Below are 25,507 nucleotides of genomic sequence, written 5' to 3'. Positions count from 1 at the left end.
CATCTCGGTCTGGTCCTATGGCCTTTGCTAGCTTTATTCCTACTCTGCTAACGTGCACGGCTTGCGTTGCACAATGCTGGGATGCTTTACAACCTAGCAACGATACATATTTACACAGTCTCAAAGATTTCCAAAGTAATGCTTGCTGACGCTTCACTCTCAGATATGACAAAAGATTGAAAAAGATAGAAAGGAACATGCGCTAAAATACATCCTTTTTATTATTTTTTTTTCTTGTTGTTTATACTTCAGGCTGATTTTGCTCCTTAGTTAAGGAAAATATTCTCTAAGTTTTATATGTGGGTTTTGTTTGTTGTTTTTTTTCAGTTATGCTGTGTAAGAATAGAAGTCAGTGCTGAGTAAGAGTATTTATGCATAGAGGAATTATTTTAGAAGGCCCACAGCTACAGCACAATCCTTCCTCTGTACAGTTTCCATCGTGACTTCAGGTGGCAAAAGGAAGGTTCAGAAGAGTTCAGTACCCAAAGCTCAGGGCACAGAATGTACTGTGGTTCACAGATTTAAGAGAAAAGGGGAAGGGATGGGGGGCATGACTGCAGCATTTCAGGTGGCAATGTAATACGGAAAATGGAAGAACTTGTATTTTGAACTTGGTAATGTACAATGTTTACTGCCAAATCACTGAATCTGAGATTTTGGTTTAACCCTTCTTTGCTACCGTGTGGCTGAAATTCATACACGTTACCAAAGCTCTGAGAAGCACTTCCATTCCCAGTGGTCTCAAGTCCACCTTGCTCTGATGATGCGATCGAGCACAGTGGATCCAAATCTCCCCTTCATGAAATGACTGCAGCTGTGGGAGCATAACAGGAGCCAGAGTTTGGCCAGCTCTGTTTGCGTTGTGCTAGGCACGAACAAAGGCCTTGCTAAATGCAGCTCACTGTGGAGGAACAGCCTCCAACCAAGATGTAACGCCAGCCCCAACAAAAAGAGATTACCTTCACACTAGGAGTTTTGCTTCACTTTAAATTGCCACAAGAGATTCATTTGTTTTAATAGTTCTTTCTTGGCAAAATTGTCAGTATTCTGTTTTCCAATGTGGGGACCCGAATTATCTGTCTTATCCTGCATTTTATGTGCTCTGCAATATCTATCACTTGCACTATCCACTTAAGCACCTAAATAACAGACCTGAATACCCTTTTTGAAAATTTAGCACTGCCTCTCTGAGGATAGATCTAATAATTAAAAATAAAAATAAAAAGGGAAAGGGAAAATGAAAGGAACAGGGAAGGTTTTGGAGCAGCTATGTTATGCGAGCGGTCATAAAGCAGCCTCTGAAATCAACACAACGCCTGACACTGCCAAACAACTGAATTTCATTAGTTTGGAACTGTGTTTTAAGGCTCAGGCAGCTTGTTTAAATCCATTTATAGTGCCCGGTTGCCAACAGCAGCCCTGCCTCAGGCTCGGCCCAGGTCTCCACTGTTCCTGTCTGGGTACGTGGGGCAGCTCCCTCCCTCCCAGCCGCATGTGCACGTGGCTGCCGCACACCCCGAGGGATGTCAGAGCTTTTAACGGGCTGCATGTGTGAGGACTGCATTGCCATCCCCGGCAAGGGGGCCAGCCTGGAGAAGGGTAAGGACACAGCAGGTATTTGTCAGCCATTAGTACATTTAACAAATCTGCTCCTAAAGAAAGGAAGTGAGGAGCAGCTCCTGCAATTAGAAACACAGAGATGATTTTAAGTCAGTAAACTGCCTGAGCTGGTGAAGCGCCATAAAGGGATTTGGCCAGGACACAGTGGCTAACACCTGCGTGTTTACAAGAAATGCCACGAAATCGATGACGTTGAGCAGTCAGAGCCTCCACTCCGTATGTCTGCTTGAAGCTCTCCCCTCCAGCAACATGCCCCCATCCCAAACCCCCTGCCTCCCTCCCCCTGCACCAGGAAGCAACATCTGGTCCTCAGTTGACACCAGAAACACAGCAATTATTAACTGGTCCAGTGAAGGCTCAGGCTAAAAACTGCTACCTATTGAACCTCCAACCCCACGCTGTGCACAGGCTTTTAGCCTGGTGCAGGCTGATTTGGAGATGGCAGAGACTAATGGAAAACTTCCTGTGGATATCGACAGGTTCTGGATACAGACGTAGCTATCAGGCCAGCTCGGTTACTGTAATGTGTGAGATCTGACAAGAACAGAGCAGAAAAAAAAAAAAAAAAAAGAAAAAAAAAAAAGGAGCTGACCACAGGCAAATTTCTTCCTAACAGTGTCAACAATGAACGCTGCAAGTCCAAACCAGAGGTGGGAGAACGGGTTTGTTTTTACAAGAAACCTGTCAAATTGGAAAAAAAAAAAAAAAAAAAAAAAAAAAAAAAAAGGAGAGAGAGAATTTAGCAGTTGGCTGAATTTGGCAAATAATTTTAGCTGGAGAAAATGGCTAAAATAGTTCAGACTTGGGTGGAGTGGAAGAAAAGAAATTCTGCAAATCTATTATTTGCACAGCTCTTCTTCAAAGAGCTTATATTATACTGCCCACTACCAGCTGGCCCTAGATTTGGGTTGCCTAATATTTTCCGTTATAAAAGAATCTTTCAACATTTTTATTTTTTTAGAAGCTCTAACACCTCAATTGTTTGCAGCAGGCCCTTATAATTTGGCAGGGACAAGGCCCTTGGGCTAGAGAAGTGCCTTTTCTTTCATCCATGAAATTCCAGTCAGGTTTGGCTGGATGAAAAAAAAAAAAAAACTGTTAAAAAATCACCATTTCCCTCCTCTCTCTCTCTCTTATGTGCCTCAAGAAAATATGCTGGCAGGCTGCCAGCACAGCAAGTGAACAAGAACGTTTTCATTAAATTGAGCCCAGGTTGTCACCAAAGCAGCCGTCCAGACTCTGCTGGAATGTCTGGGGGCTTCCAGGGCAGCTGCAGCAGCAGGAGAGGAGTTGAGAGAGGCTGAGCACCACCCCGAGGAGTTTCCCTGACAGGAGAAGGGGGCAGAGAGTGGGATGAGCTCCTCCTGCTCACCCTGTAACTGATTTAAAAGACCTGGCAAGAAAGTTTCTGTATCTTTGTGGCTCCTGCACCTACTTCCTAGGCTGGAAAAAGTAGAGCCAAGTGCTTGCTCAGCCAGCTGTGAAATAGCAACACTAACCCATGCTCTCCTTTCTCCATCATCTTGCTCTTCTCCCTGGGACAGCAGACTTCTCCTGCTCTCCCTAAATATAATTAGTCCTGTGGTCCTAATTATATCAGTTTATTCTTCAGTGCTGAACAGAGAATGGGTGGGGGTTTTTTTGGAGGTGGCTTTTCTGTGTGTGTGGTTTGGGCTTTTTTGGTGTTTTTTTTGTTGTTGTTGTTGGGTGTTGTGTTTTTCTGTTTCAGTACTGAGGAGAAGATAGTTGTCTTGGGCAAGCTTGTGGCCTGCAGGTTGGAATGAGACCAGCCCAGAAGACTGTGCAGGAAGAGCTGAGAGCCCAAAAGCCAGACTTAGTAAGGAGGCAGCTTCCAAACAGCAGTCAGGAAATAGAAATGGGACCACGTGAATAGAAATGAGCCCGAAGAGCTAATGGAAGCGGGACAGGAAATGGGAAAATTTGGAGATCATTGTGAGGGAGATCTGGTAAAGGCCTGGAGGACCTTAAGTAGCCAATATAATCCACTCCTGGCAGAGGGACCTGTATTATGAAAGTCAACATTGGGTGGAATAGAGTGAGATGAGCACTAAAGCAGAAAGGAACATACAAATACATCATTTGGCAGCCCCACAGTCTAGTTTTTGGACTCCGTGAGTGACACTGGAAAGGATGGCATGAAGTAGCTCTGCAACCAGCAAATTCCTGCCATTTGTGAAAAAACCAGTTCAATCCCAAATAGCCAGAGGGTGGTTTATGCCTCACAGTATCAAGTTTTATAAGTCTTCCCAAATTTGTCCAACTCAAAAATTGGACTGAAAGCCAAACATAAGAGTACACCACACAGAAAGAGTTCAGCTTGCCTCTGCATACCTCTTCATTCCCATAGATACATAGTTCTGAAGAGTACTTAGCTGACTTCACAAGGGAGGTGTTTATCCATGGAAAAGCTCAGAGTGCCCCGTTACAAAGTTTGGTTGCTGCCTATAGGAAACAGTAAGAGGAAAGCAGGTTGCTTAGAGGTACAAGCTTTGCTAAGAGGTACAACTTATTCCCATGCGCTTAGTGGGCCAGGAGTACTGCTTCTGAAACTTGCACTGCTATGTATGCAGGGCACAAATACATGACATAATGGGCTGGTAATAACTTACAAGTCTTTGCATGAACTCCATTTTGATAAGCAGACGCAGTGATAAACATGGTAGTAAATCACAAATGGAAGATTGAGTGGTGGCAGCGAGAAGGCAAGAGTTGGTACCTTCACCTCTACTTAAGCATTCCCTAAACCTCAAGATGAGTTTCTAAGACAAATGAGAGATGGGTGGTCACAACTATGCTAAAGCTTGGATTTGCTTTGATGCCCTTCTAGAAATTTAACTTTGCTCTCGCATCTGAATTCAAATAGAATAAAATCTGTGCCCCTCAAGGGAAAGTTACAATTCAAACATGCGTCTTAGTACTACTTCCAATTTATATAGCAAAGATCATGTATTTTCCCCTTCAGGTGGATATTTTCTTAATTAACAGAATAATTTCTGGAGTGATACTATTAAACCCCATGTTCAATGTCTTTGGTAGTAAAAGCCATCAGCAGTTCTTGAAGACAGAATATGAGTACCTGAATACTCTTTCTTTGGATTGTAGGGTTGGGATAACATGTCAGGAACGAGTAAATTGGAATCAAATATGTCTAGAATTCAGACTAGCTAAAGACGGAATAATCAAAACCATCAAAGCTTGATGCATAATGGTTTGAGACAAGTGGTCCAGCCAATATTGTTCTAATATCATCGTAACCACAAGGGCTGCTCAGATGTGTTTCTTGAAGATGTTTAAGTTAGCAAAGAGTACTCATCATTAATCTTTTATAATGGCTTTTGGGAGCCACAGTTCATTTAAACATTTTACATTTTTATTACTTATGTATGCGGGGCAGCAATTAAAGCTGTCGTGGTCATGTAATGAAGACTAATGAAAGCAAGACAAAGGCAGGTTTTCATTTTCTGTCAACCTGAATATCCAGCTGCTCCTGCCATCTCCCCTCCTCCTCCCCCCCTCCCCCCTCCAAATAATTTTTTTCTTTGCTTGAAAGCCAGCTTCCTAATCCCTAGACATTTAACCAAACACCTTCACAACTGTCCAGGAATGAACTATGAAGACTAAGTGATTCTTTCTTTTCTTATGTGAAAGAAGCATATCTCTTGGTAATCAGACAAGTACCATAAAAGCCTCAGTCTTTCTCAACGCAAGTAAATGTGAGTGATGTGATAACAACATCTTTATGGTATGTTTTCTTGGCCACTGTGAAATAATAGTTCTGGAGGGAAGACAGGGATTAGTCACCCCACAATTAGTCATTCTGCAGTGTAGTTTGATACTTGAGAGATCTGTATTTCAGAAATGTGGTTCTGCAACCATAGGTCCCATTTTCAAGTACTTTCCACTTCATCCCTCTTTTAATTAGGAAGAGTTTGGAGAAAGAAAAAAAATGTTCACTCTTTACTCCTAATGTGCTTCTTCACTTGTATGTCTCTAATTCTTCTATTTCTATTTCTTCTTCATACATACATCACACTTATTGGGAGCTGCAATCAAAACCCCAGACTCAGGAAGTCTGCTGTCCACAGCTGCTTTACCTCACCAGACTTGCTTCTGCTGCCTGCAAAGTCTTCTGTCCCAGTTTTTCTAAGGGGGAGAACAGCAGCCTGGCTAGGTAAGCTAATGCTGGTGTTGCAAAGACTGTGTCATAAACCCAGGGCCAATGCTCCCTCACACATATCTCCTGCAGCCTGGGAATCCAAGATGAGCTAGTTCTCATTAAAGCTTGGTGAGGTGCAGATGGACTCATCCCCACTGCAGCTTGCTAGCCTGGAGGGAGCTCTCTGGGGAGTGAGCTGTGAGCCTGGGACACCCGTAGATACCTCCTTCCCAAAGGTAATTTGCTGCTCTGTGATCCAATAACAGTAAAGGACAGAGAGAGCTGAACAAGAAGTCTCCCCTTTTGTAACAGCCAGAAACTTTGCCACAGAAAATTGGTTCCCGTCAACTGGAATTCTTATGAGTCAAAAAGACAATGTGGATGTTTTAAAGTGTTAATCATAAATATCAAGGGAGAGTGAGCTTACTGGCAGAGATCCCACTGAGTAAGGACTTAATGTTTAGCCTCAAATATTTCAGCTGGTAAGATATTACATACTTCACTGATTCATACATCAACTGCAGCTCTGCGTTTGTCTTAACCATTTCATTTTTGGAGTTAGTAGTTGCAGTCTAGCCTATGTCACAGAAAGTGTGCTACACCACGGGGTTTGCACTAAGCACATGTTCATGACTGGTCCAGGCACATAGACCAGATCTATTCCTTCTCCTTATAAAAGTGGCTTGTTTTGTTGAATCCCCCCACCACCACAGCGAGAACCTGGGTCTTCTTTCCAACTGACATTCCTCCTAGCTTCTTTGTATTTCTCACTTGCCAAACTCTCTTCTCGTTAATATATTCCATGCATACCAAAGCCTGCTTGAAATTTGGCACTGACAGACTTTCATAATTTGCTTATGCTGGTATAAATAGAGTTAATAACTTCTCATTTCAGACACATTGTTGTCATTATTACTTACCGTCCCCAACTCTGAACACAGAAATCAAATCTGGCAAAAGAAATACAGAGCAAGTCATGGGCCAAATTGATTCGACTTTAAAAAGCATTGAAACATATGAAATACTATTTCATTTGGAAAAACAGCAGCTGTGTCTGTACAGTAACTACTGTGATTCTCCAAAGGGTTTTTCCCACGTGTAAGGCCAAATTCAGCCAAATGTAGCTTGGAGTCAGAAGGTAAAGCTCCCATGAAATTCCTGGATCAAACTGAAGATATAAACAAGGTTACCTGATCTGAAGTCAGCCAAAAGTGGATTGAGTTGCATCAACTACAGGAGTTCAATGTAATGTGGTGATGGCAGTTGAGGACTAAGTAGGAAAAGGGAACAGTGTAGAAAAACATCAACTCAAAGGACACAAGCTAAAGACAGTCTTCCTTTCCTTTCCTTTCCTTTCCTTTCCTTTCCTTTCCTTTCCTTTCCTTTCCTTTCCTTTCCTTTCCTTTCCTTTCCTTTCCTTTCCTTTCCTTTCCTTTCCTTTCCTTTCCTTTCCGCTCCTTTCCTTTCCTTTCCGCTCGGTTCCTTTCCTTTCCTTTCCTTTCCTTTCCTTTCCTTTCCTTTCCTTTCCTTTCCTTTCCTTTTCCTTTCCTTTCCTTTCCTTTCCTTTCCTTTCCTTTCCTTTCCTTTCCTTTCCTTTCCTTCCTTTCCTTTCCTTTCCTGTAGATGCCAAGGTCTGTACTTGCTCACCACAGAAGAGCAATCATCCTAATTTACAGTGATTTAATATTAAAATGTCATCACCAAAATACAAGCAGCTATGTTTCTCCCCAGTACCACTGTGCAGCTGGCATCTTCCAACAGGCCCTCTGCATGGTATAGGTCCCTTGTACCACATTATTGCAAATATGCTATGATTACTAACTAGACTGTTTTCTGGTATACTGGAGGGTTCTATCTGGTTTGTTTTCTAAAGCCTGCTACATATTCATCTTTTCACTTGTAGTGGGGCTTAAAAGCGAAGCTAACATGAAATGAAACTCTCTTAGTGGACTAAGCAGAATGTGTACCTGTGTGTGTAACTTAACAAGGAGCTGACTCGTGCTGTTGTTTAGCTGTATGCTGTTATCCCTGGAAGCACAGTCCTACAAGAGCATGTGCAACTCAGGCTTGTTCTCAGTGACACCTCTACAAAGCTGGTGAAATGCTACCAAGGTCAGAAAAAGTATTCTGATGCCATTGTAATGGAAGCTGTATCTGAGGTGATTGTATTTTAAATGTGTGACAATCTTGACGGTTTCTCTGAGCAGAATGGAATTGTTAAAATATCTTGTAGATCCCAAAGGTGAGGTATTATTTCTTCTTGATTCTCTGGTGAGTATTGTGCCTCGGATGGAAATGAAGTCAGTTTTCTGATGACATAGATCTTGTCTCCCTTTAGTCAACAGGGTGTGCGTGGCACACATGTGTTCCTGAAGTTGAAATTTGTGCTCCAGCTGACAGAGAGTCAAAAAATGAAGCATATCCTTGAGCCAGCTTCAGTCCTTTTACACAGGAATGATGCAGGGGGAGAAAATCAAGGCAGACACAATTAGTGAAAATCAGAAACTGCAGTGCTGCTTCTTACTCCAATTGCGTTTGTGCAGAGCTCAGCACAAACAAAGCAGCCTCCCCCGAGGCTTGGACACTTTACAGTGTAACAGAAGGAAGATCACTACAAGCACCAGGTATTTTTGTCAGCAGGAAGCCTGGTAAATGCACTTTCTATGCCAGTAACACCTCCTGTTGGCAGGGTTACTTGGCAGGCTCCGGTCACTGAAGCAAATGAGCTCTCTGTTTTGTGAGATTCACCAACATGGGGCTTTTCCCTGACATGTCTCTCAAGATGCTCCTAGGTGTCAGTCATGGCCCTTCAATGTGAGTGAAAAAAGTGGCAAAAAATGGAACTTCCTGAAAAAGAGATGTCACTAAGTTATGCCTAACAATATGGAAACAACTTCAGAGTGGGTTGTTGCACTGTTGTTTTTTGTTGTTGTTGTTTGTTTGTTTGTGGGTTGGATTTTATTTCCTTAATATTACTATATTTTAAGTATGTGTTTTGTTTTGAATTTAATTTTTTTTTTTTCACAGTTTTGCTGTATGTTAAAAGAATGGAGTGCCAGTACCATGTAAACAAGAAGGCGGCAGGACAGAGAAAGCCTGGGAGTCCCAGCTATGCGCTGAGTGGTACTATGGTGGATCATAGGATCTGTCAGGCTGGAAGACATCTCAGGCATTCTCCAGGCCTACCTCTTGTTCCAAGTGCAGTCAGCTCTGAGGCAGAGCTTATGAGGACTCCTGGAGTCCTTCCGAGCCTGCAACAAGCAGGATCAGGCTACCTGTCACAAAGCTGCTTCAGGAGTTGCTTCTTGTTATCTGTGGCATACAAGATCGACCCACCAGAGTGCAGTTGGACATGGCAACCAATCCTTTTCTTCATGGCTTTTCTGGCCGCTGTCATGCCATGTGCAAAGAGCATTTAATTTAGCTTACTGGTTTTCAGGTAGCCCAAGGGAAGGGGAGTGGATCCCTGCACAAAGGCCTCCCAGTGGTGAGCTGCTCCCTCTCACCTCACCCATTTCCATGCCATCTGAGGAGGACTCAGCCATGGCAGAGGTGGAATCTCCCAGCAGCAATTTTCCTTAAAAAGCAGAAAGAAAGAGCACTACAGACTTATGCAGTGACCAACATCCTTGTAATCCTGACTTATGACTTCTAAATGTTCTTTATATGAAATCCATATTAGCACCACACGCACACCACTTCTACACATACCATCTTCTACTTGTTGTTACCTCCTCTTCCATTTAATGCATGAGAAAACTGGAGCACTGATAAACCAGCTGACTTGCTTGAGGTTGTCTAACCCAGTGGAAGTGCAGGGCCAGTACCCAGGAACTACCCACTCTTCTCCCTGTTTCCACACCTTCAGGCCATTCATTATGAAGGGTTTCCTTCACATTGGCAAAGGCAAAAATCTTTAGAAAATAAACTTTAGACAACATGCCATTAATGCAGACTCTGGGTTTCGCACTGTAATTCAGGAAATGCGCAGAGGAGGGAGAAAAGCCCTTCCCCTCAGAGTAGCCCATTATTTTCACATGCATTTTCTGTGCTTCCCTGCCTCCAGAAAAGCCAGTGGGAGCCAATGGGGATGCCTTCAGAAAGGCCAAGAGGGTATTTATGCTTCTGCTGCTTTGCCCACTCTGTCATTACAGGAAGACCACTCTGCCACCCACTCTCCACTTCTGGCTGCTGGGGTGGATGCTAAAGGAGGCTTGCGACTTGCTGCAATCACATATCTGTGCTCAGGCTTTACCAGGAGGGCTGGACGGGCAGCTGGAGCCTCCCAAGTGGGACAGAAAGCATGGCTGGCTCCAGCGCCTGTTGAGTCACCCGATGGGATATTTTTTTCTTATTTCTTTGGCTAAATCAGGTGATCCGTGCTGCCCTCACAGGCCGACTTGGCAGCTGCTGGAGGAGTCTGATAGGTGCCAGCTGGTGAGTGGCTTTTCTTGCTCTCAGGCTGGAGCTGCTGCTGTTGAGAGAACAGGCAAAGTGCAGGCAGGGAGAACTGCAGCCTTGTATATCTGTCACATAAAACTCAGAGCCCCCAGTCTGGCTCTTTATCAATTATTAGCCTGCTGCTAAAAGAAGAAAAGAGATTTCATAAGTGTGTTTCTGTTCCACACACCAGACAGATAATCCGGCTAAATGATTTACGGGTGTGAGTTAGTGCGTGTGTATGTGTACATGCCCATATGGTTCAAATCGTATAAAGCAGAGTCCTGCCTGTGTGTGCGTGTGTGTGTATTTAATGCTTTGTATGGTACATCATTCCTTTTTTGTGTGCGTCTGTCTGGTTTTCTTGGGCAGCGCCAGTTAAATTTCTTTTTTTTTTTTTTTTCATTTCACATGAATTGTGTGGTGGAAGCCAAGAGCGTCTGCCAATTCTGCTGTCCCAAAAATAAAAGTTGACACTCTTCTCCTAGAAACAGTTATCGTCTCCCTAGTGTAGTCTTGGTTAGACACACCCACACCCATCCCTTTCTTGAAACTGAGGCTGAATTTAATAATGTGCTTGACTGCTTTTACTTCTAACTTAAAATGTCAAAGATTGAAAAGGTCTTTTTTTTAAGAACACAGAGGATTTAAGTGGTTCCAGGATGCTGTATTTACTATTGTAAGTGTGCACAAAGGAGCTCACTACTCTCCTCCACGCTGGCAGCTGGGAATAGCATTGTAGAAACCTAGGGCAAAGATGGAAGAAGTTATGTGAGAGTCACCCTACCTTCTCTCCAAGTTAAAATTCTTCTCTTCTGTCAGCTGAGTAAACTGCCTGGTACTATCCATGAATTTCCTTGAATTTTTCATTTTTGTTTTTGAGGTTTGGGACTCCTCCTTTTCCATATTCTCAGTTTACTCAGAAAAAGTAAACAAACATTGATTTCATCCTGATGGTGCCACAAACGGAGTCTTAGTAGGGAAAGCTGCTTGGCTCTGAAGCCAGTTCATTTCCCTGCCTGCTAGAATAGCAGGGAGGGGTTGGTTAAGAATCGGGCAGGACATGTAGTCCACTCTCACGTTATACTTGCCCTGTGTAACTTGTTTTCTTGGTCACTTGTCAGAAAAGTAGCTATTCCGTGTTGCTGCCATAGTTAAAAGGGGGCAACAGCCCATGTTCAGTTCAAATAGGAAAACACAAGTTAGAAAATTAATGGATAGTGTGTTTTACTGAATCACACCCATTTCCACCTGTACAATACCTAGACAGCAAGAAAGGTTCTTTTAAGCAACAATGCCATGAATGCACAGACTTTTACAACTGCTGTTGTGAAGAGCCATGACAAAATATATTCCTTATTGGCTTGCAGAAAGCTCCCATTTACCCCCTCTCAGTTTCAGTGCAGTAGGTTTAAGCTCTCATAAAATGAAGACACTTAGGCTATGCTGAACAGATGACTATTTTTTTCTCTCCATTAGTTCAAGCATTTGTAGCTGTTGGGTATTTTAAAGCTTCCAGGGTTGAGAAGCTCTCAGTTACAGTCATTCAGAAAAGGGGTGACGTGATGACTGAAGAATGTTTTATGTTTTTCACTGTCACAGTGATTGCCAGCCAGGTGAAGATCATTTGGATATAGAAGTCACTGACATCAGAGATTTTTCAAAGTGCCTGAGGAGCCTCTTGTGGTCCTTCTCAATGGCTTTTTAATGGGGTTGTTGTTCCCCTGCCTTTGTAAAAAAAGGTGTGTGTTTGAGCCTTTGGGGACTGCAATTAGCTCAGCATCGATTTCAGGATTTTTTCCCCAAGTAAACATGAGAGAGCACAGCTCCACAGCAAAGGGATATGTTGTTACGCTACAAGGAAATACTTTCAGTACTATAGGTGCCTCAGATGTTCTCTTCTGCCCTGTGTTGTCTTTGCAAAAGTAATAGTTAGGATGTTGGATTTTTATCACTTACATGTTTTTGCAAACAGACAAGAATTGTGTTGGGAATTTGTAAATGTCAAATACCAAGTTAGTCTTTGCACACATAGAAAACTAGATAAATTAACTTTCTCAGTCATGGGTGATTTGCATAATTTTTGCAAGCTTGGATTCAAGGCAGCTTTCTGCCTTAACTGACTGTTTTGGGAACTGGGTTGACCAAATCCACCTGAACTGTAAATTATGTGATCCCATACATAGACTGTGAAGATCATGAAAAATTCAAGTTAAGATGAATGCTGCAATTTGGCTGGAAGACCAAACGTCCTTTCAGGCAATTATCTATACTCTGAACTGCTGTGTGAAAATGTCTGTCTTTCTTCCCCTTTACAATAAACCTGGACTTCTAGCAGTGGTTCTGAATGGCACTCAAATTAGATGTCTAGAGGAAATGGTGTAAGTGGTAGTCTGAATGTGTGACTTTACATATGCCTGTATAACACAGCATCTTGCCTGTAATGGGTAATAGCTGCTCATATTTCCCATTTCATTAATATCCTATGCACATTTCATAGACATAAAAGCTGTAACACTTTTGAAGGGGAGGGGTGTTTTGATGATGGTTTTCTTCCTCAGAACATGTCCGTTTGGGTTTGGTGAAAGTGGTAAACACTGTGCTGAATGGATCTGTTCATCATGGCTGGAGTGTGCAACAGGTATGACTAGGTAAACCTAACAAGTGTTTAGACCATGAGGATCAGTAAGCAGAATCTGAATCAAACTTTCAGTCCTTGAGAGGTTTTCTGTGGCATTTTCCTGTGAAAGATATCCAATATTGCTTTTATTTGGAGGTATGACGGTCTTTATGTACCAATCCATCCCCATATTGTTTTGGTTAGAAGGAGGATGAGCAGTAGGTCTGAGTGCTATCCCAATACCTAGAAGCGTTCAAGTTGGTTTCCTGCTCTGGGGAATCTCTGGCAGTTTGATTACTCTCTCTGTACAGTTTCTCTCCAACAGAGAACAACTCTATGGAATATGTTAAAGGCTGTGATTCTGAAGATCAGCCAGGTTGTTGTCTATCTCACCACCACAAAATGTGAAGAGAGGGCAGTAGGCACCTGAAAGTGGCATCCCCATCTCTGAGATGGATAACTAGGACAGATAACTTGGTTGTGCCAGGAAGTCACATCAAACAGAAATGAGTGTTGTTGTAAGTTTGAGTGTTGTTGTAAGTTTGAGTGTTGTGGAAGGGATAAGCCTAGGCTAGCACCAGAGTCGTAGCAATAGACTTGTACTGATACTAAACTTTACTGGTACTAAACTTTAGTACCTCTTAGGTGAAGGAAGGCATCCTGGACCAGCCACCCTCCAGCAACTGAACCTCATTTTCACTGTTGGCTAGTGGTGAAAGATGGTGAGTTATGCACTTTTCCTTGAGTAGGAGAGTCCACACCATCATTATAGTAAATTAGTTTCCCTCTGAGAGCCACAGCAAGGTCAACGAGGTCCCATTCTGTAAATGTGGGTTGCAATGTTCCCCAGTAACTTCAGGAACCCTTTATCTAAGCAATCAGGGAAGGCCACAATAATCAAAGCAGATGTAATGCATAAGGAAATACACAATATTTGGATCATGAGCAGTTTAAAAGCAGTTTGAATAGCGTAATGATGAAATAACAATTCAACTCAGTGCACTTAGGAGACCGTTGAGCTGCATGCAGGGACTAACGTAAGAAACCAGACTGGTAGGTTTTGTGCTGCAGTAGAGAATTGCCATGAGCTTGAGTTGAGGTCTATGCTCGCAGGCTATAAAAACCTGCCTGCAAGAACATGGGAATTCAGCATATGTGGGCTATTATGACAGCCCAAGAGCTGATGGAAATGGTAGCTAGAGGAAACTGGATTGCAGTGCACAACAACGTATTTTATTAATTCTGCAAAAACAAGGAGCTGCCTAGAATAGAGAACAATTTCTGGTGTGTCTCTCCTGGCATTTTATTTATTAGTGACTACTTAGAGAGTGATATAAAGCAGTCCTGTAATGAAAACTGATCAGCATGCAAGCTGAGACTGATACTGACTTGTGATAGCATCTCTTCTAAAGAGGAACTTTCCCTCCAGTCTGCAAATGCCAAAGATGCAAGATTTCCAGTGTGTGTATAGCATGTGACAAACTGTTTTATAGCTGGGATTCCCACTGAATGTTTATTCTGAGATCTGTAAATACTTACCAAAAAAGTAGCCTTGTGCTGTCTTCGCATGACGTCCCATGAAGTGGTTAGTGAACCTAAAATTTTAGAAATACTAAATCACACAGTACATTCTGGTGATCTGAATAAATAACAGCTTGCATGTGAGAAACTGAAAAATACATATCACTTCACCACTAAAATCCAGTGACTGGGAAAAAAGCCACAAGCAAATGCTGAAGCCATGCTGAAACAGCACTGAGGAGGAAATAGAATGCTCTCAAAGAATGGTGGTACTTACACATTTATTTCACAGGGTATATATATGGATATATTTGTGTGTGTTTGTATACACCTTAGCAACGAGTCTTTTTGTATATGGAAGGTCTGTCTTGGAAACCATCAAATATCATTTTTTTCAGGGGAGTATACTTAGAAAAATGGAGAAATGCAACTTTTAAGAATTGACAGAGATTAAGTATGCAACTAAGATTCTAAGCATGATTGTCCCTTACAGTTATTTATTACAACAGGCTGCATCAGTGTGCTGTGGAATAAGAAGGATATTTTCTTCCCCTTTTTGCAACTATTTTGTATTCAAAAAAATGAACAAACAAACAAACAAACAAAAAGTTAATCTGCATCTTTAATACAAAGATGAGACAAGCTGAAATGCTAATAAAAAACAATCTGATTTTTTTTTTAAGTAAATATACAGGGCACTTTGGATTGCTGTTTTCCATTGTTACTGCACGGTAAGAACCAACGAAGTCTTCATTCACTATCAGAAATGCTTCCTAATGGTGGCCCCTGCAGATGCACAGCTCCTGGTCATCTGGGGTGCACATTCCTTGTTGTTCACAGCCTGGGCTACCTATCCAAGGCTGGAAGGTGGAGGTCAGCTCCCTCAGTGATCTGTGTTTCAGTCATAATCAACACATACTTTCTTTCCAATTTCAATGTTTTAATGAACTTTTGTCTCATAGCAACGATCATCATTAAAAAAAAAAAAAGTTAAAAGGCAAAAAGTAGAACAGGAATCTAATCCTGGATTATCCCATCCATTCCTGGGAGTCCTGCATTCAGGAACTCAGTGGGTGCATTTTGCTAATCAAGCAAATCTGAGTCATAAGAGCTCCCACTCACTCTCTTGATGCTTTTTCTTTCTGGCATCCCTAATATAAATAACAACAACAAGCGAGCACTTAAGTAATGGCACAAGGTACATGCTGGGACAGAACAGAGCAGTGGAACTGCCATAGAAACAGGAAATGTCACTTTTAAAGAATTCTGTTTTGGGATGTGATTCTTGTGCCTCTTAAATCAGCATGAATTAAGAGAAAAGGTGTTTAGTATCATGATGTTTGTATGCTATTACACAAAACTTCATGGTAATAAAAAAAATCTCACACATTATCTATTTAATTATTTTTTTAATGTACACGAGGACAGTGATTGAGGGTATTGGGAATTGTTGCTTCCTTTCAGTGGGTTGCCAGGAAATAGCAGTAATAAAGCTTTCCAAAGTTTGTTAGCTTTGTCCCATTGGAGACCCAATATGAATTTTATAAAAGGATAGAATGTTGGGTTCTGTTAATTTTCAAGAAAAGGAAATTATAGAATTTAAAGAAATTGTGGGTGAGACTTGTAGCTACCTATTAAATGTGAAGTGCCGAGGGCTACTGAGCAGACTGAGTCTACTCTCACTGTGGAATTTGTCTCTAAGGAGTTGCCACAGGTCAAGATGGCTGCTGCAGTGGAGGCCGCAAGAGTTATGATTCACACAAAGAAAATGTGAAGTAACTTGGCTATTCTTTGAGAGTTTCACAATGGCAAAGAATGGGAACCAGTATGCTGGCCAAGAAAACAGGCAACAATGGGTACGAGTATAAACATGTAGGGCAGACATATAGGGGGCAGCCAGCCAACAAAGAGGAAGGAAGAAGCTAAAATAAGCCAATGAATGAAACAGACAGGAAATATTTAGCAGTGAAAGAGATAACGTGTGACTTAGAGGGAAATAAGAGGAAAGAGTTACAAGGTTAAATCTATAAAATAATACAGTGGTTATTTAGGGGAAATTTTTCTGATGTTTTGATGCAAACAGAAAGGACTGAACAAAGAAGTACAGAGGAAGTGCTGCGAAAGTACAGGCAAACAGAGACAGCAGTGGCACCTCGTCCCAACAAATAATAACCAACCCCTTTTGAACCCTGGCTTATCTTGGGCAATCACCCCGCTGGTTTATACATTTTCTCACCTGGACTGCAAAATATATGAAGTATTTTTGGAGTCTTTTGAGGGATTCTTTGCTGCATGAGGTCTAAATCTCCTTTTGCCTGTACTTTGTATAGGTCATACCCTGCGGTCCATGCTGTACTTTGGTGTTCTGGTGGGGAGGGCTCCTTCTGATGGAGCTGAAAGATTTCTGTTCAGGTAACATTCAAATGGGGGAGGGGAGGTGGGGGGTGGAACAAGAATCCCAGCTTTATCCGAGGTTGAAATAAGGTGAAAAAGCAGATGGGACTAACTATGAAAAAAATATTGACTGTTTCAATCAGACCAGGATATTTCAACTGCATTAGAGAAGTACATCCAAAACCACTTTGGTATCTCTTCTTGGGCCAGGAAGAAATAATGGCAGCTGTCTTAAAGACTCTGGCATGCATCTAGTCCTGCTCCTTCCAGCCCTATGGATGTTATGGGCTGGTAGATCCCATATAGGCTGGATTTAGTCAGATCAGAGAGAAAAATAATAATCTGGGAGGCCTGTTTTTTCAGGTTAGTAAATGTGGTCATGAGCTTTTACAGTGGAATAGAGCCACAATCCTGGGCAAAATTGGATGTTATAGGGCTATATTTTTTAGACAATTTAATAGCAGAAACAGAACACATAGAACACATGACTTTAGCATAAGGTGATTCATGCAAATATGGGGGATGGTGAGGGGTATCTTTGGAGTGTGTATGACTTACTTCCCCCATCTTTCTGCATTACTTCCCATTGACTTGGATTCCAGATTTGAATAAACTTGAACTCACAAAATCTTTAAATGCTTAGGATCTGAGTGCTAAATTTGTAGTACTCTGAAATTAAGCAAATTCCACATTGTTACCATTTTTTGAATGTAGCTTTTTTGGACAGCTCTGAAATAGCATTTTGGGAGATCACAGAAAATCGTCTGTCTGAGAAAACTACTCATCAATCAAAGAGGAACATTCATTGTGACAATAAGAAAAAGGGGATGAAGATGCTCCAGGACAGCTTCCTTATTCAGAATTAGAAATAAGGAAGTGGGAAGGGAAAAATTAATGACTTTGCTTTGCTCAGCACAATATCACAATTTGAGTGCAGTGCCTGAATTTGCTCTCAGTTACCTTGAGAAATTCACTGTGATCACAGAATAAAACTAGTAGGTTAGGCCTGTATAGTTCTGAATAAGGCCTGTATAGTTCTCAGACCTGTTCACATCTCACTAAGCCTTTTCTGTGAGCCTGGCACTGTATTACCCAAAATACAAAGGAAGGCACTGTTTTGTTTTGTTTTTGAGCTTACTATTTAAATGAAAGAGGCTCTTTCTAGATTCTCTTCTAGATTAAAATGAAAATCAGGAAAAATAGATTTAAAAAAATCAGACATGGTATCAGGAGCTTCTTCTATTCTTGAGGTTTCTGATTACCTAGGGACAGGAGAAATTCCTGTCCTGGTTGCACGGGATGTGGAAGGTCTGACATCTGTCCAAGACTGACTCTAGTTAGTCTGGGCAGTAAGAGCAGTAAAGACTACACCACAACCAAGCAATCAAAAAATGGTCAGTGAAGACTTCATGGTCCTGAATTCTGTGTTGTGTCTTAGAGAGGTGCTGATGTCTTTGCCAATGTCTTTTGCTGCTATGATGTCTATGATGTCTTTTGCTGCTGTGTATGACTGCCAAGCTAAAGCTATCACAGATATGTCTATCCATGCTGTAATCGCAGCTTCTTTTTGTTGCTTCATTAAGCACTTGGATAGTCTTTGAATGGTGGCAGTCTTCCAGCTAACAACAGTGCCTGGACTCTCTGCAGTACTACCTGCATAGGTGTTTCCTACAACATGCCACTTCTTTATTTACCCTTAATCCTGGCTCTTTCTCTTCAGACAGGGTTTGGCCAGCAGCCCTGTGGCCATTTTTCTGCACTGAACAAGTGCCAGAAGTATCCCTCTTGAATAGGGACTGGGACTTTTCAATCAAAATTAAGGTTGTGAGTCCCAATAGATAGTCTTGTTTTTATGTTTGTTAGCATCATTACTTTTCCTATTTGGGCTGTATGAAATAGTTTTCTTTCCTTGATTAATGCAGTGTGCAACTATTCATAAGCTCTTTTTACAAGTCCCTACCTTGATATGAAAGACATCTAAATCCCCTTCATTAAATGTTCTTAATTCCTCGGGAAATAATATAGCAAAAACTGTATGGCAAAGACTTGAATATATTTGAGGTAATGCTTTCCCATTTGTTTGGATTTCCAAAAGTTAATTGTTAACAGATGGGGTTTGATAGCAAATGTGCTTTAATGATAAGGTGCTTTGAAAAAAAAAAAAAAAAAGCAATTCACAACAGTCAGGCCAGCTTAGTCAACCCTTGCTTATATCTGGATAGTACTTCATGGAGTAGGGTGTCAGCTTGACACCTCTAGATGCTTGCTTCTCTGCAAGAAACAGTGCTAACAGTTGTTGCAGAATAAGAAAAATTACATCATTGCTTTATGTATTGGTGTTGAAGATCAAAAGGCATTAAATGACTAATTTGCTCATAAATGAATAGAAAAGTTGCTGTTTCCATTTTCTTTTTCAGATCAAAACTGTTCTTAAAATCTCTGAGCCCCCAAAGAATAACAGTTTTTAAACTTTCATTTTCTTGTTTTAATTTAAAAGATTCAGCTCTCAGACACTCAGCAACATCAGCATGTAAGGCACTGACATAAGCACATTTACAGACAGAAAAGATATTTGCTTAAGAAATGTTTTTTGTTGCAGTACCCTGTTAAGTAATGATAAACATCCTGAATTTGTGCAGAGAAAAAGGCCAAGAATCAAATAGATTTCTTTACCAGGGAATGGTCCTGTAATACACGATCATCCTATTGTTAGCATGGTAACACAAGAGTTACAGACTGTAGATGGTGATGACCCAGCTTGGATTGAGAGATTTTGAAAGGTACATGGAAGATGTTGTATCTTTCAAAAATGAAAGGTTATTGTGTTTTCAGAAAGGTCCCTGGTCCTAGTCCTTCTCATGTTACTGTAGTGAAATGAAGGCTTGCTACTGGCCTGTATCAGAAAGTAGTGGAACAATTCAGCTGGATGATACATAACCTTAAAGAGGCTGTCCTCTGTCTCACAGGATAAGAGGCACATACTTTCAGACAAAAGCAGCTTAATTTCTAATGGTGTTATGAAGATGGCAGTGACTATAACCATTAAACAAACTAGCAGCAAGTGCTAATCTGTGTGTGTGTGTGTGTGTGTGTGTGTTCGCTTCAAGGCTTACTTCCCTCTTGCTGACTTAATCGCCTTCAGTTAGCTGTTGCTCAGATGGGGGGAACACATAAAGTGAGACCAGCTGAGTGTGCAGACAGCAGTGAGGCGTTCTTGGGGAATAGTTAATGTTAGTATCTTCATAAGATTTCCAAGGAATTTGCATTTATTTCTGGGATGGAGTCAGCATTGCTTAGTTGGACCAATCATTGTCTAATTTAATGTTAGTCCAAAGTAACATTAATATTACTTGATCCTACTGATCAGATGACTGTTGTATAGTCTACAGTATCTCAGGTATGAGCTGCCTTTACCTTATGGGGAAAATTAATTTTTTAAAAAAAATGTTACTTGCCCTATAAAAAATGAAGCCAGGATATTTCTGTTTGGGTCTGCTTGGTGTTCATGCCGGCATTTGATGTTCTCTAGTACTTGTTTTCATCTGGCATTCTCATTAGACTAAGGCACCATCCTATGAATATATACCAAGAGACAGCTATCTCCTCTAGTTGAAAATCAAGATTATTACGTAACGCAACAAGCTGGTGTGATAAATCAGTAGAGGGTGTGGAAGATAAATGATGAGGCTAGCAGTGACAGAAAACAGAGCCATACAGACCTGGTATAAATATTGCAACTTTGCATTAAATTTGTTTCTCTCTGATATAAAAAGAGGAAAAAGATTGATGGTGTCAGTAGATCCTGCTGGCCACCTGCAATTATGCAACTAATTGCACCCGCAATTAGCAAACTATTATGCTAAAAAGATGAAGGTGCATTCCTTCTATACATCAAGATACATTTTATGCTTCCTGTAACAAATAAATGGTATTTCCCACAACAGCATTTTCTGTTTAGTAATAAGCAAATTAATCTGAAAAAAAAAAAAAAGAGTAGAAGTGTTAGATCCTTGAACACTATGAGCTTGCTGATTTTGTAGTTAACAAACATTCTAGCATGTTATTTTTCCTTTCCCTTATAAATATTTTCCAGAGGAGTGTTATCTCTTGACTGAATCATCTTGCTACCATTAATAGTGAATGGAGAAAGTTCTCATGAGGGCTGTGCTTGAACGAAAGCCTGCCAGTACCAGTACTGCAGCAACTCACAATATCCCTGCTCAGACTTTAAAGAAAACATCATACTAAGTCATCCACTTCTCAGGTGTGCTGTAGTGGTAGAGCCAACAGTTGCATGACAGAAAATGACAGAACATATACACAAGTACATGTAATTGTTTGTGTGTGTGCATGTTTGTGTATGAAACTTGTGAGGAGGGCAGATGGGGAGACAGAGATCAGACTGCCATTTTCTCAGTGAAATCTAACCATACGTCAGAATATATTTTATGTCTGAATTTGCAGAGAACAGAAGTCTTTCCAAAAAAAGTATGTCCCGTTTCTGAAGAGAGCAGCTGAGCGGAAGTGAGGGGTTATATTGGAATGGCTGAAAAATACCAGTAGTGCAGTAGTGCTGTGGGCCAGGCACAGACCTCTATTTCTCTGCAGCCAATAGCTAAAATGATTTCTCTGAGTATATTGTACAGGCTGCCATCATCACCAACAGTGGGGAATAAACCAGATATATTAAGCTCCAAGAGCACAACTCTCTATCACCCCAAGTTAAAGTGCCTCCAGAAGACAACCATACCACACACTCATCTTCTTGATTCAAGCAAAGAGGAGGAACCGTAACACAATCAGGACAGCAAAATGGTTTCATGAAATTGCTATTAAAAAAAAAAAAAAAAAAAAAAAGCTTAGAAGTATGATTTCTAATGTGAGAAGTTTGATCAAGTCTTACACTATATGGATTTCTAGCCTGATTTTCATGTGAGACTGCTAAAATTGCTGTGAATTACAGAATCATAGAATATCCTGAGTTGGAACAGACCCACAAGGATCATCGAGTCCAACTACTGGGTACCCTAAGGACCAACCGAAAAAAAAAAAAAAAAGATCATGTGTCTGAGACCATTGTCCAAACGCTTCTTGAACTCCGACAGGCTTGGTGCTGTGACCACTTCCCTGGAGAGCCTGTTCCAGTGCACAACAACCCTCTCAGTGAAGAACCTCTTCCTGATATCCACCTTGAACTTCCCCTGTCACAGCTTCAAGCCATTCCCTCCGCTTCTATCGCTGGTCACCAGATCAGCTCCTGCCACTCCACTCCCCCTCATGAGGAAATTGTAGACCGCGATGAGGTCTCCCCTCAGCCTCCTCTTTTCCAGGCTGAACAGGCCAAGTGACCTCAGCCGCTCCTCATATGTCTTCCCCTCTAGGCCCTTCACCATCTTAGTAGCCCTTCTCTGGACACTCTCCAATAGTTTCACATCCTTTTTGTACTGTGTTGCCCAGAACTGCACACAGTACTCGAGGTGAGGCCGCACCAGCGCAGAGTAGAGCGGGACAATCACTTCCCTCGACCGACTAGCAATGCCGTGCTTGATGCATCCCAGGGTACGGTTGGCCCTCCTGGCTGCCAGGGCACGCTGCTGGCTCATGTTCAACTTGCTGTCAACCACAACCCCCAGATCCCTCTCTGTAGGGCTGCTCTCCAGCATCTAATCCCCTGGTCTGTACATATAGCCAGGGCTGCCCCTTCCCAGGTGTCGGAGCCGGCACTTGCTCTTGTTAAACTTCATGCTGTTGGTGACTGCCCCACTCTTTAACTTGTCCAGACCTCTCTGCAAGGCCTCACCACCCTCAACAGAGTCAGCAGCTCCACCCAATTTGGTATCATCCACAAACTTGCTCAAAAAACCTTCAAGTCCTTCATCCAAATCATTTATAAAAACATTTAAGATGACTGGTCCTGAAATGGAGCCCTGGGGAACCCCACAAATGTCAGGTCTCCAGCCCAATGTAACCTCATTTACAAGAACCATCTGGGCCTGACCCATCAGCCAATTGTTCACACATCTTATTATGCTTTTATCTGACTGTATTCTGGTCATTTTGTCCAGAAGGATACTGTGAGAGACAGTATCAAAAGCTTCACTGAAACCCAGAAAGATTACATCGACTGGCTTCCTTTGGTCAACTAGCTGGGTGATCTTATCATAAAAGGAAAATAAGTTTGTTAGGCATGACTTTCCCCTAGTGAACCTATGTTGGCTCTGACCGTTGACTGCGTTGCCCTTTAGGTGTTTTTCAATAACTCCCAGAATAATCTTCTCTATAATTTCGCCAGGCACAGAAGTGAGACTGACTGCTCCTCTTTCATTATCTTATGTATTTTTCCATTACTGAAATTGTTTCTAGAGCTAATTCAAGCATCCCTCCATAGCCTCCTTATCATCCCCAGTATCATCCCTCTGTTTTGAATGCGGATCACAGCACCCAGGCTGTGTGAGTGCTGTTTTGTTCTTGTATATTTACACCAGAGAAAGAGCTGTCTGCTCTGCAGACAAAGTATGTGGTGTCTAATTTTTCCCATCAGGAGATTAATTTTTCAGAAGCTCAGAAATTTGTCAAATTTTAACATCTGTGTCAGCTCAGTCAGTTTGTGGTAGCACCTGGTAGCCTCCACTTTAGGGCCTCATTGTGTTAGGCACTGCACAAGCTCGTAGTAAAAGGAGCTTCCTGTTCTGAAGAGCTGAGGAAATCAGACAGAGAAAGGTCAGGCACGGGAAGAAAAGACCCAGAGTGGTAAAGTAATTGGCCCACAGCCACATAGTGCTGGGATAGTGCAAGGTTTAAGAGTCAGCTCTTCTGACTCCGTGGCTCTACCCAGTGCATCGTGGTACAGAGGCGATGACTGAAGAGGAAAATTCTAAACTTCCAGATGAAAGGAGCAGCTGTTTACCCGTGATATAGTACATAGATTCAGTACAGCGCTTTTCCTCAAGTGCCTCCCTTGCTCTAATTAATCACAAGCTGTTAAGATATTTTGTGCTTCCCCCATGGACTGATGTCCGTGCATTTCAGAGATCTTTTTTCACTTTTTTTTTTTTTTTTTTTGGAACAACATCTTGAGCATAAAACAAAGAGAGCGGCTCAGACGATGAAATGCTAGCTCCTGGGAGCTCCCCCTGCACATCAGAACACACATTCTCCTCAAAGGACTTCTCCTAGCACACCACCTGAGGGGCTCTCCATTTCCTGACTCAACACCACATGGAAAATTAAACTTCACAGAAAATATATAAAAAATCCAACACCTCTCTATAACAAGCTCTATGGAGTGGCCAGATATTAAGTCGTTAATTCTTACCACTGTATAATAAATACATGGTATATAATTACCACCATATAATACTGTGCAGCACATGATTCTTTTAATGTGGTGATCAAACTGTAATTTATGTCACTTTTTTTCCTTATATATTCTGGGTCCTTCCTCCCATTTCCTTCTGACAACAACTCTCTTTTCCCTCTCTCACTTGCTTTCTGTGCGATAATGTCTGTGTTATGTATCCCTATCCTGCAGTGTGTGCAAGATTTCCTTAAGCTCATCGGAACATGCGCCGGGACCAACTTACCTCAAGAAGCACCAGTTCTGATTTCTGCCTCAGACTGCTGCCCAGGGAAGCCCTTATACCTTCAGCCCAAGCACAGCCCAAAATCTTGTTTTGTGGGGAGTGAGGAATGGGCAACGTGGAGCAAAGTGAAAATAATAATAAAAATAATTTTAAAAAAGTTATAGTTATTGCTCTGATTTCTTTTTACTGTAAAATCCATTCACTTTCATACGCCTGTGGATGTCATTTCATTTGTATATATACAAATGCATATATGCGTATATATACATAGATGCATCTGTCTAGCTGCACATAACATGCTGTGAGGTATCAAGTACTGTGTCAATGCCTCCTTTCTCCTTCTCACTTTTTAAAGCCATTCTTCAGATTCATTAAGACCTGGTTGTGCTGATAAATAATACACCACTGAATAGCATTTCATGAATTTGCCACTGCAGCAGGAGAACCAGAACGGTCTACTTTTTTTGTGCAGGGCTACTTCTGGAAAATAAAGAAAGGCAAAGGGACTGTTCCTGGGAGGAGGAACGGGGACCCAGACTGCTGCAGCCACTGGCATTATCCCGTGCTGGCCCTGTAGGCCCATCGTCTATGTCAGTCCCTCACCAGCTCCAGGCAGGAGGGGGGCTGACTTGCAACCCCAGCCCAGCCAGCCGCTCCAGGCCCCAGCGCCACGGCCTTTCATTCTGCTCTCACCCAAGACTCTCGCCAGCCTCCCTTTTACGGTTTTATGTAAACTCTGGGGTCCTGCTGGATGAAAGTGCTCTCTGTTTCTCAGCAGAGCTGCGGCTTGTGGATTTTACAGCCCCAAAATTACTTCACGATGATCCAGAGCACACATCACAGCCCAGAAACCACACGGGAGCTGTGCTGGTAAAGGAAGCTGAGAGTTGCTGAAGTAGCCAGACTGAAATTTATAACCGTGACCTGGGCCTTGTCAGGCCTTTATGACACAGTGTAAAGTGAATTGCTGCTTAGTCACCAATTTGCTTGGCAAGATTGGCTGGATTAGGAAATACATAAAAGGTCAGACAGTAGGAGTTTGTCTAGACATCCTATTTTGGATTATATTCTCTACATGTTTCTGTGGCAACCCCTGCAAAACATTCATATTTTAGCAATATTTTTGAAGGCTTCTTTTCTGTAATGATCTAC

At 41.9% G+C, this 25,507-nt stretch overlaps 1 long non-coding RNA gene across 1 annotated transcript; it reads left to right on the top strand.

Moving 5' to 3' along the window:
• Positions 1–10,162: 10,162 nt before the first annotated feature.
• LOC121064307 lies at positions 10,163–24,467 on the top strand. The gene is made up of 3 exons (XR_005816451.1): positions 10,163–10,234; positions 16,709–16,790; positions 24,304–24,467. It is a non-coding gene; the product is annotated as an uncharacterized LOC121064307 (long non-coding RNA).
• The last annotated feature ends 1,040 nt before the right edge of the window (positions 24,468–25,507 follow it).

The sequence above is a fragment of the Cygnus olor genome, chromosome 2, assembly GCF_009769625.2.
Source record: "Cygnus olor isolate bCygOlo1 chromosome 2, bCygOlo1.pri.v2, whole genome shotgun sequence".
Taxonomy (NCBI): Eukaryota; Metazoa; Chordata; class Aves; order Anseriformes; family Anatidae; genus Cygnus; species Cygnus olor.
The sequence above is the reverse complement of the archived record's forward strand: the minus strand, read 5'-3'. Positions and strand labels throughout refer to the sequence as shown.